The sequence below is a fragment of the Sceloporus undulatus genome, chromosome 9 (genome assembly GCF_019175285.1).
Source record: "Sceloporus undulatus isolate JIND9_A2432 ecotype Alabama chromosome 9, SceUnd_v1.1, whole genome shotgun sequence".
NCBI classification, from domain to species: Eukaryota; Metazoa; Chordata; class Lepidosauria; order Squamata; family Phrynosomatidae; genus Sceloporus; species Sceloporus undulatus.
The window spans coordinates 23,688,233-23,703,247 of record NC_056530.1 but is presented as its reverse complement, the minus strand read 5'-3'; the positions used below and the strand labels follow the sequence as shown (position 1 = coordinate 23,703,247).

Genomic DNA, 15,015 nt, shown 5'->3' with positions numbered 1-15,015 from the left:
CCAGGAGAGCAGGAGGGGAGCAGGAGGAGAGCAGGGGAGAAGGAGCAAAGGGAGCAAAGGGGGAGGCAGAGGGGGATTAGAGAGAGAGCGGCAAGGGCAGGAGGGGAGCAGGAGCAAAAGGAGGGGGAGGGAGAGGAAGGAGAGCAGGGGGAGGGGAACAGGAGCAAGGGAGTGGGGGCAGGAGGAAGAGAGGAGAGCAGGAGGAGAAAGGGGAGCAAGGGAGGAGGGGGAGCTACTAGGGGGTGGGGGGAGAGCAGGGGAGGGGAGCAGGAGGGGAGGAGGGGGAGTAAGAACAGGGGAGGGAGGGGAGGGTGAGCAGGGGTGGGAGAGGAGGGGGCGTCTCTCCAGGGGCAAGTGAGGCGGCTATGCGGTGCAATGGTTACGGTACCTGGCAGCTCCTCTCTCTTCTCTTCCCTTCTCCTCCTCGGGCGAGTCACACTCTCTCAGCCCCAGAGAGCCCCATGATAGATCCACCTTAGTATCACCATAGGTCGAAAAACTACTTGAAAGCACACGACAGCAACAAATGCAACCCACAACGTTCCCAAACTCTAGCCATGGTTTTTGGGGGGGGGGGGTCTGGGAGTTGTAGTACTTCTAGACCGAGACCCCTGATCTCAGCTTTCCTCTTCTGGGTCAAGCGAGTAGTTCTTCTCTAGGAGCTTTTAGAAAGCTTTCCCCCCTGCAATGGAGGTGGTCAGCCACCGGATGGCGCCCGAGAGCTGCACTGCTCCCAAGTCAAACTCAGGCCTAAGAAGCAACATTCCCAGGCAGCTGTTTCAACGTTGGGGGTGGACCTTTCTGGACTACAACTCCCAGAATCCCCCAGCCAACTATGCAAGAGTCTGAGGTCCTGGGGGCTGACCATGCTAGATGGACCCCCCCCCCCCGCAAGGGTATGACTTCCTCAGGACTGACCTAGATGGTCCCCAAGCGCCTGGGTTTCTCTGAATTGCCCATACTGGCTTTGATGGGCCCCCAGAGGTTGGATCTCCTGAGGACTGACCATGCTAGTTTAGATGGTCCTCCAGAGGTTTGACTCCCAGGGAGAGGCCCCCACTGGTCTACATGGTCCCCAAGGATCTGACTTTCTGGGAACTGACCATATTGTTCTACATGAACCTTTAAGGGTCTGACTGCTTGGAGACTGGCCATGCTGGCTTAGATGCACCTGCAGAGCTCTGACTTCCAGGGAGGTGACCCTACTGGACCCTGCCCCCAAAGGTTTGAGAGTGACCATGCTGTCATGGGGCTGCCATCCTGAGGCTTGACCATGCTGCCTTAGAAGGTCTGATGTTCTGGGGGTGATCCTACTGTCTTAGAGGGACCTGCAGGGCACCTTCTTGGGCCCCCATTCCTATGTGATCTGCTCTGCCGGAGGCTCCTTCCATTTTTATCCACTGGATGCTATAAATACCAGCCACCGACTCACTGGCTCTGCAGCGCTGGAGCCCAAAATATCCAGGCGCCCCATGCAACAGAGCTGCAGCAATCGCAGCCAAGGGAGGCACAGGCTTCCATGCTCTGCCCCTTAATGTTTACACACACACCTTCTTTGTCCCCTCCCTCCAAAGCTCCTCCTGTCCTGGTCCAGGGTGGCCAGGCCTAGAAAATGTAGGACATTCCAGGGGAATGGAAACATTGCCAGCTTAAAAGCTAAGCATGCTGTTATGAAGATAAATCCATGCTTCTTTGCCAGGCCCCGAATGGAGGACGGAGGGCTTGTCCGGGAAAAGGAGGACATGGTCCTGGTCTCCCCCTTCTCTGGAGAAGAAGTCAACCCCAGAGGGAAGGATTGCTCTTCAGTCACCTTTCATGAAGGCATCCAGAAGTCATCCATCCCAGCAAGAAATAAACTGCTGGTGGCCTTTATTAACTCTGACCTACACTGCCAAAACAATGCATTTTGATACCTTTTTAACTGCAAAGGCTTAATACTGGGATTCGTAGTTTGTTGTGGCTCCAGAGCTCTCTGACAGAGAAGGTTGGATGTCTCACAAAACTATAGTTATTCCCTAGCACTGAGCCAGGGCAGTTAAAGCGGTCTCAAACTGGATTATTTCTGCAGTGTGTTTTGGACCACAGATGCAGAGTTTGCAGAATTCAAGCCCAAAGACTGCTGTCACAAACACACACAGAGTATGAGCAGCCATAGCTCTGGCCTGACGCATGGCCAGCATCTGGTTGAAAGTCTGCAGAGCATCAAGTCTGCAAAGCATCTCACAAAACTATCCGTCCCAGGATTCTGCAGCATTAAACCACGGCAGTCAAAACAGTCTCAACCTGCATTATTTCTGCAATGCAAGGGCAGCCTACATCCCTCAGCTGAGCTTGCTTTGGGTTTCAATCCAGACTTCACTACAAATCCCAGGGTCAACTCTGGAGGGATCACAGTGTTCTTCCCTTTTGGCCCAGCGTCTCCCTGCTCAGATGCCGCGCATGCCTCCACTCCTTGGCCTGGACCTGTGGAATCCCAAGTATCTAGGCTTGGCTTTGTGCGTTTGTGTGCGCGTTACCTTGGACCTATAAAGGGCCAGCTGGAAACCACACACTCCTTGGGTCCGGATGAGAATATGGAGTATCTCTATTCCAGGATGAGAAACAGGGACTAGGAGAGACAGAAAGAGGAGTCAAGGTTGGGAAAGTTACATTCTATGGATGAAGGCCACTCTGGGTTCCTGGGAATTGTGGTCTGCAAAAAGGAACTTTTCCTAAGCTCTGTGGAGCAGGCATTGTCTACACACACACACACACACACCTGTGACACCACTGCCCTATAGCAAAGTGCAGCATAACCCCCAAATCCATAAAACAGTGATATCTTTATTGGAACAACTAAAATGCTCATTACACATGGTGCAAGCTTTCAAAGGCTGCAAAAGGAGCCAGCGTAACATAGTGGTTTGAGTGTCAGACTAAGATTCTGGAGATCAGGGTTCGATTCCCAGTTTGGCCATAAAACCCACTGGGTGACCTTGGGCAAGTCACACTCTCTCAGCCTCAGGGGAAGTCAATGACAAAACCTGTGAACAAACCTTGCCAAGAAACCCTATGAAAACTTCACCTTAGGGTTGCCATAAGTTGGAAATGACTTCAAGGCACAGAAGACACACACAAAGCTTTTGAAGCTCCCTTGACTTTTTCATCAAGCAAAGGTGTTTAAAAATGATAAACCCTTCTTTCTTTGAACATTGGATTTCTCAGAGATTATGAAAAAGCCAGCAGAGCTTTGAAAGCTTGGGTCATGTATCATGTGCATTTTGGTTGACCCAGCAAAGGTATCCCTAATTTCTAGATTGTGGGTGTTATTGTACTTTGCAGTATGGCCAACACGGCTCCCTTTAGATATGTGAACACTGAAACCATTACACCGCACTTGCTCTTCATATACTGTTCTCTCTGTGTGGTTGGCGCACATGGAAGCGCATGGGAGAGGGTTGTTCATCTCCCCCGGCTCCTTGGCGACCCAGTGGGGCCCCAGAGGAAAGCATGCAAACAAACAGAGGCAACCAGAGGGGCCTCAAGCAAAGACTGGGCTGTTTATGTAAGGAGAGGACTTCCAGGCCAGGGAGCAGGCGCAACCAGCTGCCAGGCCTTGCAAGGAATGTGGGGCAGCTGCCAAACACTTTCCTTGGAAGCGCTTCCCTTCCTTCTTTCCTTGCTTGCTTGCTTGCCAGGAACAGGTAGGCTCCTAACAAGCAAAATAGGAAGAAGCATGGCACAATCTGGGTGGCTGGGAGGGTTTGCAAGCAATGGAAGGAAGAAGAGAGCAGAAAAGGGCAAGGAAGACTTTGGGGAGGGAGCAGAGGTGCAGATGTTCCTTCCTCCAAATCACAAAATCAATTATAGAGTTGGAAGAGACCACAAAAGCTATCCGATCCCACGCCATGCAGCAATACACAGTCAAAGCACCCGCATTGACAGATGGCCATCCAGCCCCTGTGAGTTCCTGCATGGCAGAATGGAGTTGAACTGGATGGACCTTGGGGTCTCTTCCAAATCTATGAGCCTATGAGTCTCTCCCAGTTGTTGTGGCTCACTCTCCTCTCTGCTCTTCACCCAGGTTAAGAAGGCTAGATTAAATAAAGTCCTTATTGGTCTCCCTAAATGAGAAGGAATAAACCTAAAGGAGTCATACAAAGACCACCCGCCACATGAGGTCACAGCCCACCTCCATCGGCAAGCTTGCTTTGCAGAGTCCACCCTGAAATGAGGGACAACACTAAAAATATCAGGGAACATGATGCAATTAAAGAGTTGGGCATTCTTGAGGAACTCCCTGGTTGTAACTGTTCCATTAGCTCCCCATCCGTTTGCAGGTTGAGTTCGGTGCTGGTTAGGCCCTATAAAGTTCAGGTCCAAGCCATGTGAGAGTCCCTATTTCCCCATATAAGGCTAGCCAGGCCCTGAGATTCCCAGCAGAGACCCTTCTCTCAACCCCAACACTTTCACAACATCACAAAACAGGGCCTTCTCAGTGGCTTCCCCAGGCTCTGGAAGTCCTTTGCTGGGGAGGCCAGCATGGCTCCATCTGCACTGCCCTTCCATCCACAGGCCAAGACCTCTTAAAATAAGAGCCCAACACGTTTCCCAGAAGCAACGGTGTTTATAGCAAAGGAGCGCTGGACTGCTTCTCTCTCTCTCTCTCTTATTAAACTGTTATAAAACTGCTTTTAATTATTATTATTTTAATTGCATGTTTTAAATTGTTTATTCACGTCACTGGCGGGTTTAATGGCATTTTAATGTTAGCCGTTTGTAGGTTTCAGCCACATTTGTTCCTGTTTGGAAGCTGCCTGGGTTATAAATGAAGGAGAGGAAGAGGAGGAAAAGCAAGAGGAAGAGGAGGAAGAGAATAACGATGCTACCAACACCATCCACCACCACCGTGGCCTCCATTCCTCCTTCTCTAAGGCCTCCTTTGGCCCCAGCTCTTTGGGGTCCCACTTTCCAAAGCCCCCCACTCCTGGGCCCTTCTTCCCATTGGGGGCCTGCCCCATTCCCAGGATCCTGAGGAGCCCCTTGCCCTCATTGGGGACCGCAGGCCACAGGGTTTTTCAGGAGCAAAACAGGCCAGTCGCTTAGCAACCAGTTTCGGCTTCCAATTCGGGGCTGTCCTTATTTACCCAGGCCTTGGGCCAAATTCCCCGGGACAGGAGCCAGAACCCACAGCTGAGAAGGGAGAGGCCCGGCTGCTTGGCCGCCACTGGGGCCTGGCACGCAATCTGGAGCGCACTGCAGTCACCTTTCGCACACAAGGCCTTCCCCCACTTCGGCTCCCTGACACACTCGCCCACAGAGTGCGCCCCCCCAATTTTAATTTGGAAAACACGCACAACTGTACAGACACACCTGCGCAAAGCAAATGCACACGCACAACCGTGCATGCGCATGGACATGCATCCGAATAAGAAGAGGAAGAGGAAAAAGAACAAGTATATACAATATACATACACACACAACACACAACACACACACAGAGAAAGCATGCTACATTCACACACAGAGTTACTCATATAAACATCTCTCCTCCTTTGCTGGGTGACACATGTCCCCCCGCTTTGACCCAGATGATGAGCATTTTGTGCGTCTGAAGTGAAACACAGGCACCCCAGAGCGTGCGCATGATGCTCCCTTGCACATATGTTCCCCTATGCACACATGCACAGATGCCTGCAAACCAAAACATTGACTACACTCTGCACGCGGCACAGAGACCAAGCTTTGTATGGGAGATTTGGGGCTGTGATTCAAGTTTGGAATCATAGAATACTTGCCCATAGAGAATAATGGGAAATGCATGCCCATAGGGAATCATTGGGGAATATTTGCCCATAGGGAATCATAGGAGAATACTTGCTCATAGGGGATCATAGGCAAATATTTGTCCATAGAGAAACCATACTTGCATATAGGGAAACATTGAAAAATACTTCCTCATAGAGAATCATAGGGGAAGACATGCCTATAGGGATACAATGGGGAACACTTGCCCATAGGGAAACATATTCAACAAATAATAATAATAATAATAATTGTTATTTATGTGTTTTGCTACTTGTATGTCATATTGTTGGCCATGGGCAAGTTTACTCTTATCTATTTTGTATGTACAGCACTGTGCAAATCTACAGCACTATGTAAATAAAGCATAATAATAATAATAATAATAATAATAATAATAATAGTTTATTTTGCACTAAATGCAATCATAAAACGCCCCTCATAGGCATAGTATTTTGGAAGACACACAAAAGGGGGGGAAAGGGGGGAGCTTACTATTCTCTTGTACTGTTTGTTTGTTTGTTTTTCAAAATTAATCTTTATTAATACATTTACAATTAAAAACATTTATCATCACATAATCTCACAACACTTCTTTCCGCTCTGGACCCCACAACAAACGCCAGCTCCCAGAATCCCATAGCCTTCAGCCAGAAAAAGATTTAAAGCGGTACCAAACCGGGTTATCTCTCCAGTGTGGACGCAGCCCAAATGGGAGCCCAACTTCTATGATTCAGAGCTGCCCTGAATATAGTTTTGTGAGGCTGCAGGATTCTCCTTCCCTTCCTCCTCATCCCTAATTGCTAATTAGCCTTCCCCAAATCCTTAATTAACCCCCCCAGAAAGAGAAAACGCGCGCACAACCCCCCTCCTATGAGGCCACCGCGCCGAGCGCCGGCGGCCTACTGACTCCGCCTGAGTGGGTTGTGGCCTCTACCGCCGCCGCCGGCAAGCCCCGCCCCTTCTCGTCGTCAAGGCAAGCCGGCGTCGTTGCCAGGCAACGTCAACAAACGGAGCGGCGTGCTGACGCAAGCGCGCGGGGGAATAGGGAGGGGGCAATGGAACGCCGTTGCCAGGGGCGACGGGAGGGTTGTTTTTGTTCTGTAGGCCGCAGCTGCCAGGGCAAAGGACAGGGCCTGAGGGAAGTTACTTTTCTTTGGGAGCGAAAAGTAACTTTTAAGAAAAAACAATTTGGTCGTAAAGAAGTAACTTTCCCCAGACAGGATTTTTGGAGCAACTTTTGAGACTTAACACCTTGGGAAAGTTACTTTTCTTTAAGGAAAAGTGACTTTTTGGAAGGAAAAAGTAACTTTCTCTGGCGCAGCTTAGAAAAGGCTCTTGTAGCACTGTTGAGATTACTTGGAAAAGTTACTTTTTTGGAAGGGAAAGTAGCGTTCCATGGCTTAGCAGCGCAAGGGATTTTGTAGCAATGACTACTTATATAAGTTACTTTTGGGACGGGAAAAGAATGTTGTGGGTCTTTCCTGCCTCGAGGCTATGGAATTCTGGGAGCTGGAGTTTGTTGTGGGGCCCAGAGCGGAACAATGGGTGTTTCTGTCAGCTGGGAAAGGAAACCGGGCAGGAAAAGGAGTCCGAGAGGCAGTGTGCTGCCAACACATGGGCCGAAACCCTGCACATCTCTCACAACTGTGTGCGCAAGAGAGAGTGCCCTCCGAGCGCATTCTCTCCTTGGAGAAAACTAGGAGGCCGTGCAACCTTGGCTTCCAGATGTTTCAGGATCATCAAACCCAAAATACTTTCCCCCAGGCATCACAAAAATGGGGTGGACCTCATCGTTGTGTGTGTTGTGTCTTCAAGTCATTTGGGGTTTTAATGGCAAGATTTGTTCAGAGGGGGTTTGCCACTACCTTCCCCTGAGGCTGAGAGAGTGTGACTTGCCCTGTCTCCAGAAAAAGTTGAAGGAAGACCCATAACATTTTAATTATCTCCGTATTTGTGTCCCATTGAAGGATGCGCCTCCAGAGCTGGGCCAAGAGGGGCTTTTGTTTGGACTACAGATCCCAGAGTCTATACAGGGAAAGATCGAAACACAAGCATGCTTCACAAAGCCTTGTGGGTATGTGGGAGATACACACACACACACATATACATACTGAATACATATACACACATTCACACATATACACACATACTACTGTACTTGTCTTCCTCTGGTGATGCTGTAGATTCAGTGGGTGAATAAGGTGTCAAACTGCATCAGTTCTGCAATGCAGACAAGACCAAAGTCTGTATTGCTCAAACCATTATCCCTTACTGCCTGAGTTGGGAGGCAGAAAGTAGCGTCCTCCCTATTAAACCCATTTCCTCCATTTAAGGAAATAAAAAAGCACAGGCATGCTTCATAAAGCCTTATGTGTATGTGCGTTTCATATATCTATATCTATATATGTATATATAGATATAGATATATCATATACACACAAGGCTTTCTATATATCCTCCTGTCTTCCTCTGGTGATATTCCAGCCTCAGTGGATGAATGGACGGATCAGTGAATAAGGTGTCAAACTGCATTAATACTTCAAGTCTGTATTGCTCAAACCATTATCCCTTACTGCCTTTGCTGGCAGGCAGAAAGCAGCTCTCTCTCCCTGTTCAACCCAACCCCTCTATTTCTGGACAGACCAAAACATAGACATGTTTCAAAAGCCTTATGTGTATGTCTTAAAAATATATTCCTCTGTCTTCCTCTAGTGATGCCATAGGCTCAGTGGATGAATGGACGGATCAATGAATGAACGAGTGGCTGGATGAATGAACGAATGAATGAAGGAGTGGAGGAAGCACATGTGTGTCAGCCACTAGCATGCTCCCAAAGGCCTCAGTCTCGGCCCCCAAGGCATGACTCAGAAGCCCTGGCATGGATGCGACGTTCTTGGCCGGTGACATCAAAGTGCTGTGTCAGACGCTTGGCTGGGGGCTTTGGCTCCTGAATCACACTCTCTGGCCAGATCAGGATCCGTCTGAGAAACCTGTGGTCCCCAACACCACCAACACCATTGCACTCCCACCCATCCCAGTCCTAAGAACTGGGATCCTCCTCACCTAGACCGGCTCTCTCTGGCCGGGTTCTGTTTTTTCGCACATGTCCCAGTCATGGGTTTAATCATCGCCATCCGCCTGGGAGCCCTTGTAAGGCCTTTTGTTTGGGCCGGGAGGGGAGATGCTGCTGGATGCGGCGGGAGGCGACTTGCAAAAACAAAAAGGAAGGTGGCTGGCTTTTTTGTGCATCATTGCCAGAGTGAGTCACCCCACAGCAACCAGAATAGGTTAAGGCTGTGAACATGTCCCTCCGCGCATGAAGTGGGAGGCAGAGGGGTTTGAGTAAGACCAGAGACAGGGCAGCTATTTCTGATGGTGCAAAAAGGTCCCCCAGAGAGAGAAGGACAAAGAGGCCTGGCAAAGGGTTATGCAGGATGCCACCCTTTATACCAGTCCTCTGGGGTCATTATTTTTGTTGTCATGTCCTCCATTTCCCTTGAATATCCTACATGCTGAGCTGCCTTGTCCTCCTTTGCAACAACAACATCTGGTTGTCCTAAGCGTATCCTCTTCCACTGTGCTATGGCCATTCTCACCTGGGACCCTGTATTTAGAGAGACCTTGTAGCACCTTTGAGACTAAGCAAAAGAAAGAAGTTGGCAGCATGAGCTTTCCTAGACTTACGTCTACTTCTTCAGATGCATTTGGTGGACAAATGCACTAAATGCATCTGAGGAAGTAGACTGAGGTCTAGGAAAGCTCATGCTGCCAACTTCTTTCTTTCGATTAGTCTCAAAGGTGCTACAAGATCTCTCTACCCATATTGATTCTCTTGACTAACACAGCTATATCTTTGAATTCTACCATCTGGGACCCTGCGTGGGTGAAGAAGACTTTTCTTAGGAAGATGGGTCAATCTGGGTGTCTGGCCCACATCTCTCCGCAGGGGGAGCATGCATGGGATTTCTCCTCTCAGACAGCAATGGGGCACCAGGCAGACAGGGAAACCAGCTCCTTAGAATAGCTTGGCCCCGCAGGGTCTTGTCTGATTCCTGGTGGGTCAGCCTTGGCAGGGGCTATATTTGGTGCCCGGCCCAGCAGCCCCACCTTGTCATTATTTGTGTCTCGCCCGTGGGTCACTCTCCTTTGGAAGATCTGTTTGCGGCGACTGCCAGCCAGCCAGCAGCCCTTTCACTCAGTGCCTTCTGTGGTTATGAGCCATCGCCAAAGGAATGCAAAAAAACCCCAACCAAAGTTAGAAGGTTCCCTGACTCTGGGAAGAAACTCCCTTCACACGCTTGGTATCTCAACCAACCCTGGGACCAGATGGTCCTCTGATAAAGGGAGCCCAAGGATGTGAAACAATGCACTCTGTGCATGCTCAGGAAAGGTTGCCTGGCCTATGCTGTGGTTAGAGGCCCTGTCTGCCCATCTCAGATGGCTAGAGAAAGGAACTGGTGACAGACTAGCGAGGAGTGAGAGCGGAGGATTTGGTTTAGCCTCAGAGATAAGTCTTTGTTCCTGAATTCAGAGTTTGATGCAAGTTACCATTTGGGGACTACAAGTCCCAGAATCCCCTCTGCTGTCAAGACTTGGTCTTTATTGTTGCTTCTCAGACTCCAGGAGCATTGAAAGCAGTCCCTGCAGCTGAAGGATTAGTTGGAATACTTTATCATGATGTACGTTATACAAATTTTATGTATACAATATGACCCTCAAATCAACAGGACTGGTACTTCTGACCCATGTCGGAAGAAATATATTATCTCTAGGCATTTAATAGGTCCTCCAATACAATTTTATGGCATACTTACTGCAGAAGTTGATTCCAGCAGAAGTCATGCTGGGAGACCTAGAAATGCCCAGAGAGGTGTTCTCTCTAGCAGTTTCTAGGACCTCCAGTGCAACTCTATGGTCACTGTCACCAGATGTCATTAATTTTAATGGAGTTCACTGTCATCTGCAGTTTCACATTTCCATGGGAGGTATGCCACATGGATATGGGGGTTGTACTGTACTTAGCTACATAGCAAAGGCACTAAGGAACCCCGCCAGGGAATTGTGAAGATGCATAATGGAACACCAGCAAGAGCATCCTGATGTGCATTAGCAGTCCTTAGCCAGTGTTCCAATGCACAAAGGTGCGCAACAGTCCTTATGTACATTGGTCACTTTGCTTATAACAAAGCAAAGTGGACACGGACGTTACAGACCGCCTAATTCTAATTCCTGGTGCGTAGGTCCCCAACAGGGATTCTGGCCATTATTAACACATTCCAACAACTTAAGACAAAATTAATTCCAATAGAATAAAAAACATGTTAAACATACTGAGAAATCAGAAACAGGTTAAGAAGGTTAAAACAATGTAGAAGGATGCACATTGATATTCTGGAATGAGTCAGTTAGGCCCCAAAAGCATCCGCGAATAGCCCTATTTTTACTTGATTCCTGAGTTAAGGTGCTTGTTGGGTCTCCAAGGGGGAAGCATTCCTCAGTTGGGGAGCCACAGCTGAAATGAACCCCCCCAGAAGACCTCATCCCCACCCCAAGTTGTTCTACAGACTTCAAGTGAGGCTTAGTGGCCAGTAGTTGTTGGTTGTGGTGCCTTCAAGTCATTTCTGACTTATGGCGACCCTATTCCCGGATTTTCTTGGCCATATTTAGTTCAGAGGAGGTTTACTATTACCAGAGTAGTGGGCCTTGACCAAGGTCACCCAGTGGGTTTCATGGCCAAGCTGGGAATCGAACCCTGGCCTCCAGAGTCATAGTCCAGCACTCAGACCCCTGGCCATGCTGCTCTCTGGCCGGTAGGTGCCCAGCCGGCTTAAACCTTGGCACGTGCCACACAACAGTGACCTAATTCAGCCAGGTTTCTCTTCGGCGACTAAAAGAATTAGCCAGCTGCTAAGAGAAATCCATTCCCAACGACAAGAGGCAATTAGCCGCCACAAAAGAGGAGCGGATGCAGCTGAATGCAGCCTGGACGTGCCTGTCTTTGCTACGCTCATCCCTTGAGCCGGATGGAGAACCACAGGCCAATGACGCTAGAAATCCCGCTGTTCTTGGGTTTCTGAGAAGCAGCGCAAGTACCAGATGGGACTCTCTCTAGACATTTAATGAAGGGCACGACTTTAGGATTTGGTTCCTTCGCCGGTTCTGATGAAGAAGGGGAACGTTCTTGGAATAAACGGGGCTGTGTGAGTGTCACCCACTACAAAGAGAGGACTGCGCATAACGCTTTCAGAGCAGGCATTGTCTCCGCACTAGCACGATGTGAACCTCATTTCCCATCACATTCCCACAACCCTGTTGGCACATGCTGGGCTACCTGCCCAAACATCTCATGCTTCCTAATGCGCTGGGGACATAAGGAATGGCCACATGGGATCTTACGAAAAACAGACCCACCAGTTTCTAACCGACTTGGAATCTTATGGTGAAGGCACCAATGGCAATTTGTTCACACACAGTTAAGACACGTTAGTAATATACTGTCCATCTTTAAAAATCAAAGCAACCAAGGCAGTGGTGCACAACAGCAAGGAACAGAGGCCTCATTCCCACTACATAATAAACCAGTTTGCAAGCGGATCTGAATTGGTTTAAATGGTCCTTGTTTGTACTTGCGCCAGTTCCCTGACATGGTTTGTGAAGGAGGACCCAGCACTAAACCCATTTAAAGCACTTTTTCCAGATCTGAATTACCCCCCTTTTTTGCAATGAATTGACTCAGCGCTATTGTGAACAAGCTGCAGATCTGAATCAGTTCCCTGTGGCACAGTCAGCCCTGAACATGTTTTACCCTCGACTTATCCAAGGGTCATATAAAAATCCATAATTTTGACCCCAAAACATCATCATCACCATCATCATCCCCACTATTTATTTATATAGCACCATAATTTGCATGGCACTTTATGGGCATCATCAAAACAGCAGATAACCTGCCAACGGCATACAATCTAAAAGTCACAAAATCTATAATAATCTATTAAAAATTAAGCAAGGTGTGTGATTAAAATACAAAACTGTACAAACAAATAATACACACGGTAAAATCTAAATTATAAAACAATATTAAACTAGAGTACCAAATGTTTCCAAGAACCAGAAAGTCTTTAATTGGGATTTAAAGATAGATGGAGCAGAGACTTCTGCATGAGGTCGACTCATGATCACGGCACACTGTTTTTAGATTTTAGATTATTTTGTTTTAAATATTTGATTGTAACGTTTTTAATTTAATTTTGTTTTAATCTGTGAGCTGTTTTGGGTCCCTTTCTGGGAGAAAGGCGGCGTACGAACGAAATGAAAAACAAACAAATTTGGTGGGGGACTGAATGCCGTGGCCAGGTTTAAAGGTGGAAAGTCACAGTGAGTGTATTCATTTCCTTCAACACACCCGCACACCTTGATCCCTATGCCTCTAGGTTACACAACTTTCCCCTTTTCGGCCTCCGCATCAGCCCTTCGCTGGGTGGAGACCTAGAAGGCCATTAATGTGGGACGGGCAGAGTTGCTTCACCTGAAAGCACCTGCTCAGGTGTTCCCACAAGCGAAGGCGAGGCGAGGCCCGGATGCTGTCTTTCAGTCCCTTCTCTCATAGGGTCAAAAGGGAGTTTCTTTCGCTGGCGGCTGCTTTTTCTGCTTGATCGGAGGAGGAGCGCTGGGCGGATGTCTTGACTGGAATGGATGCTTTACACTTCCCCAAGCATGAGATGCTGGCTTTTCCTCTCTGGGTGCTGGCAGGCCAGTGGTGGCGAACCTATGGCACGCCTGCCAGAGCCCTCTCTGTGGGCGCATGTGCCATCGCCCCAGCACAGAGTTTGCCAGAGTTTATTATTAGAAAGCCAGAGGGACATGGCACTTTGTGATAAATAATTAGGTTTTGGGTTGCAGTTTAGGCACTCAGTCTCTAAAAGGTTTGCCATCAGAGTGGTAGGCCATGCTGGGTATTGCTGTGCATCACTGGGGGGGGGGTGCAGACCGTGCCATGTGACCCCCTAAAAGGGGCACAACGGAGGGCCTTCTTGGTGGCTGCCCCCAGACTCTGGGATCCCCTGATCTCCCAGGGAATGGACCAGGAGGGCTCCCTCCTTGATGGCCGGCAGGTGAAGACCTCCCTGTTCACACAGGCCTTTGAGGAATTGCCATGAAGACAGGCTGGGAGGTTGGACCCGTTTAAAAACTGGACACAGTTTGTTCTCTCTCTATATAGTTTTCTCTTTTTAAAATACGTTTTATTCTTTTAATAGCTATCTGTTTTAATACTGTAATAATTTAATTCTTTTTTAATGTATGTGTTTTTTTAAATGTTTTTAATTGTACTGTTTTTTAATGCTGTGAAGCCGCTCTGAGTCCCAGTCCTGGGAAAAGAGCGGGATACAAATAAATATAATAATAATAATAATAATAATAATAGTGGGGTGACACTGCCGCTCCTCAAAGACCTTCCTTTGGCTGTGCTTATGATCTTGTAATTTGAAGACATCATATTGATTTTGTGACTTGTTAATGTCTCAGCCATTAGCGTTGCATTCAGTGCTATATGGGAACGACAATGTACAAGTAACAGCAGTACTAATAAGTATTCTGTATGGAGGTCCATGGGTCACCATGAGTGACCGACCGCATGAGTGACCCCAGCCCTAGGGAAGCCATTGGTGTCTGGTTTCTAAAATGAGGAGCATTTGACCAGGAGACTCTATGCCAGTGTTTCTTCAGCTTGGTCTTCCAGATGTTTTGGACTTCAGCTCCCAGAATTCCAAGCTGCCCAGGGCTTCTGGGAGCTGAAGTCCAAAATACCTGGAGGACCAAAGTTTGCATACAGTGGGCCCTCCACATTCGCTTTGCCCTCTTTGGTAGTTGCTTGTTTCCCTTGTGTTTTGCATTCTGATCCGGATTCGAACCCAGAACCCTGGAAGTCCTGGGAGGCGGCCTCTTTTATCTCTCGAAGGCTAGTAAAATCCAGGTCTATTATTATCCTCCTCCAAAAAAGCCGCCGCCGCGGTGGAAGGAGGAGGCGCTGGAAAGGAGGCCGGGCGGGCTGTGAGAAAGGGATTCCCTCTGACGTCATTGCTAGGGATACCAAACAAACACAGCGAAGACAAGACCATATATGGCTAACTGCGTCACAGGAACTCCGGCGGGGCGGAGCCAGGGATCTCCCCCCGAGGTTTTCCCGCTTGAAAAAGAAGCCCTTCCCGGTTTCGCAGAGAGACGGAA

General features: G+C 48.5%; 1 protein-coding gene across 1 annotated transcript in view; it reads right to left on the bottom strand.

Annotated features, from left to right (window-relative positions):
- LOC121915919 (snake venom vascular endothelial growth factor toxin ICPP-like) overlaps window positions 1-571 on the bottom strand; it is a 10,510-nt gene extending 9,939 nt beyond the window's left edge. The window contains exon 1 of the mRNA XM_042440568.1: window positions 389-571. The gene's annotated coding sequence lies outside the window, so the exon portion shown is untranslated. The remainder of the gene's footprint in view (window positions 1-388) is intronic.
- Between the last annotated feature and the right edge of the window lie 14,444 nt (window positions 572-15,015).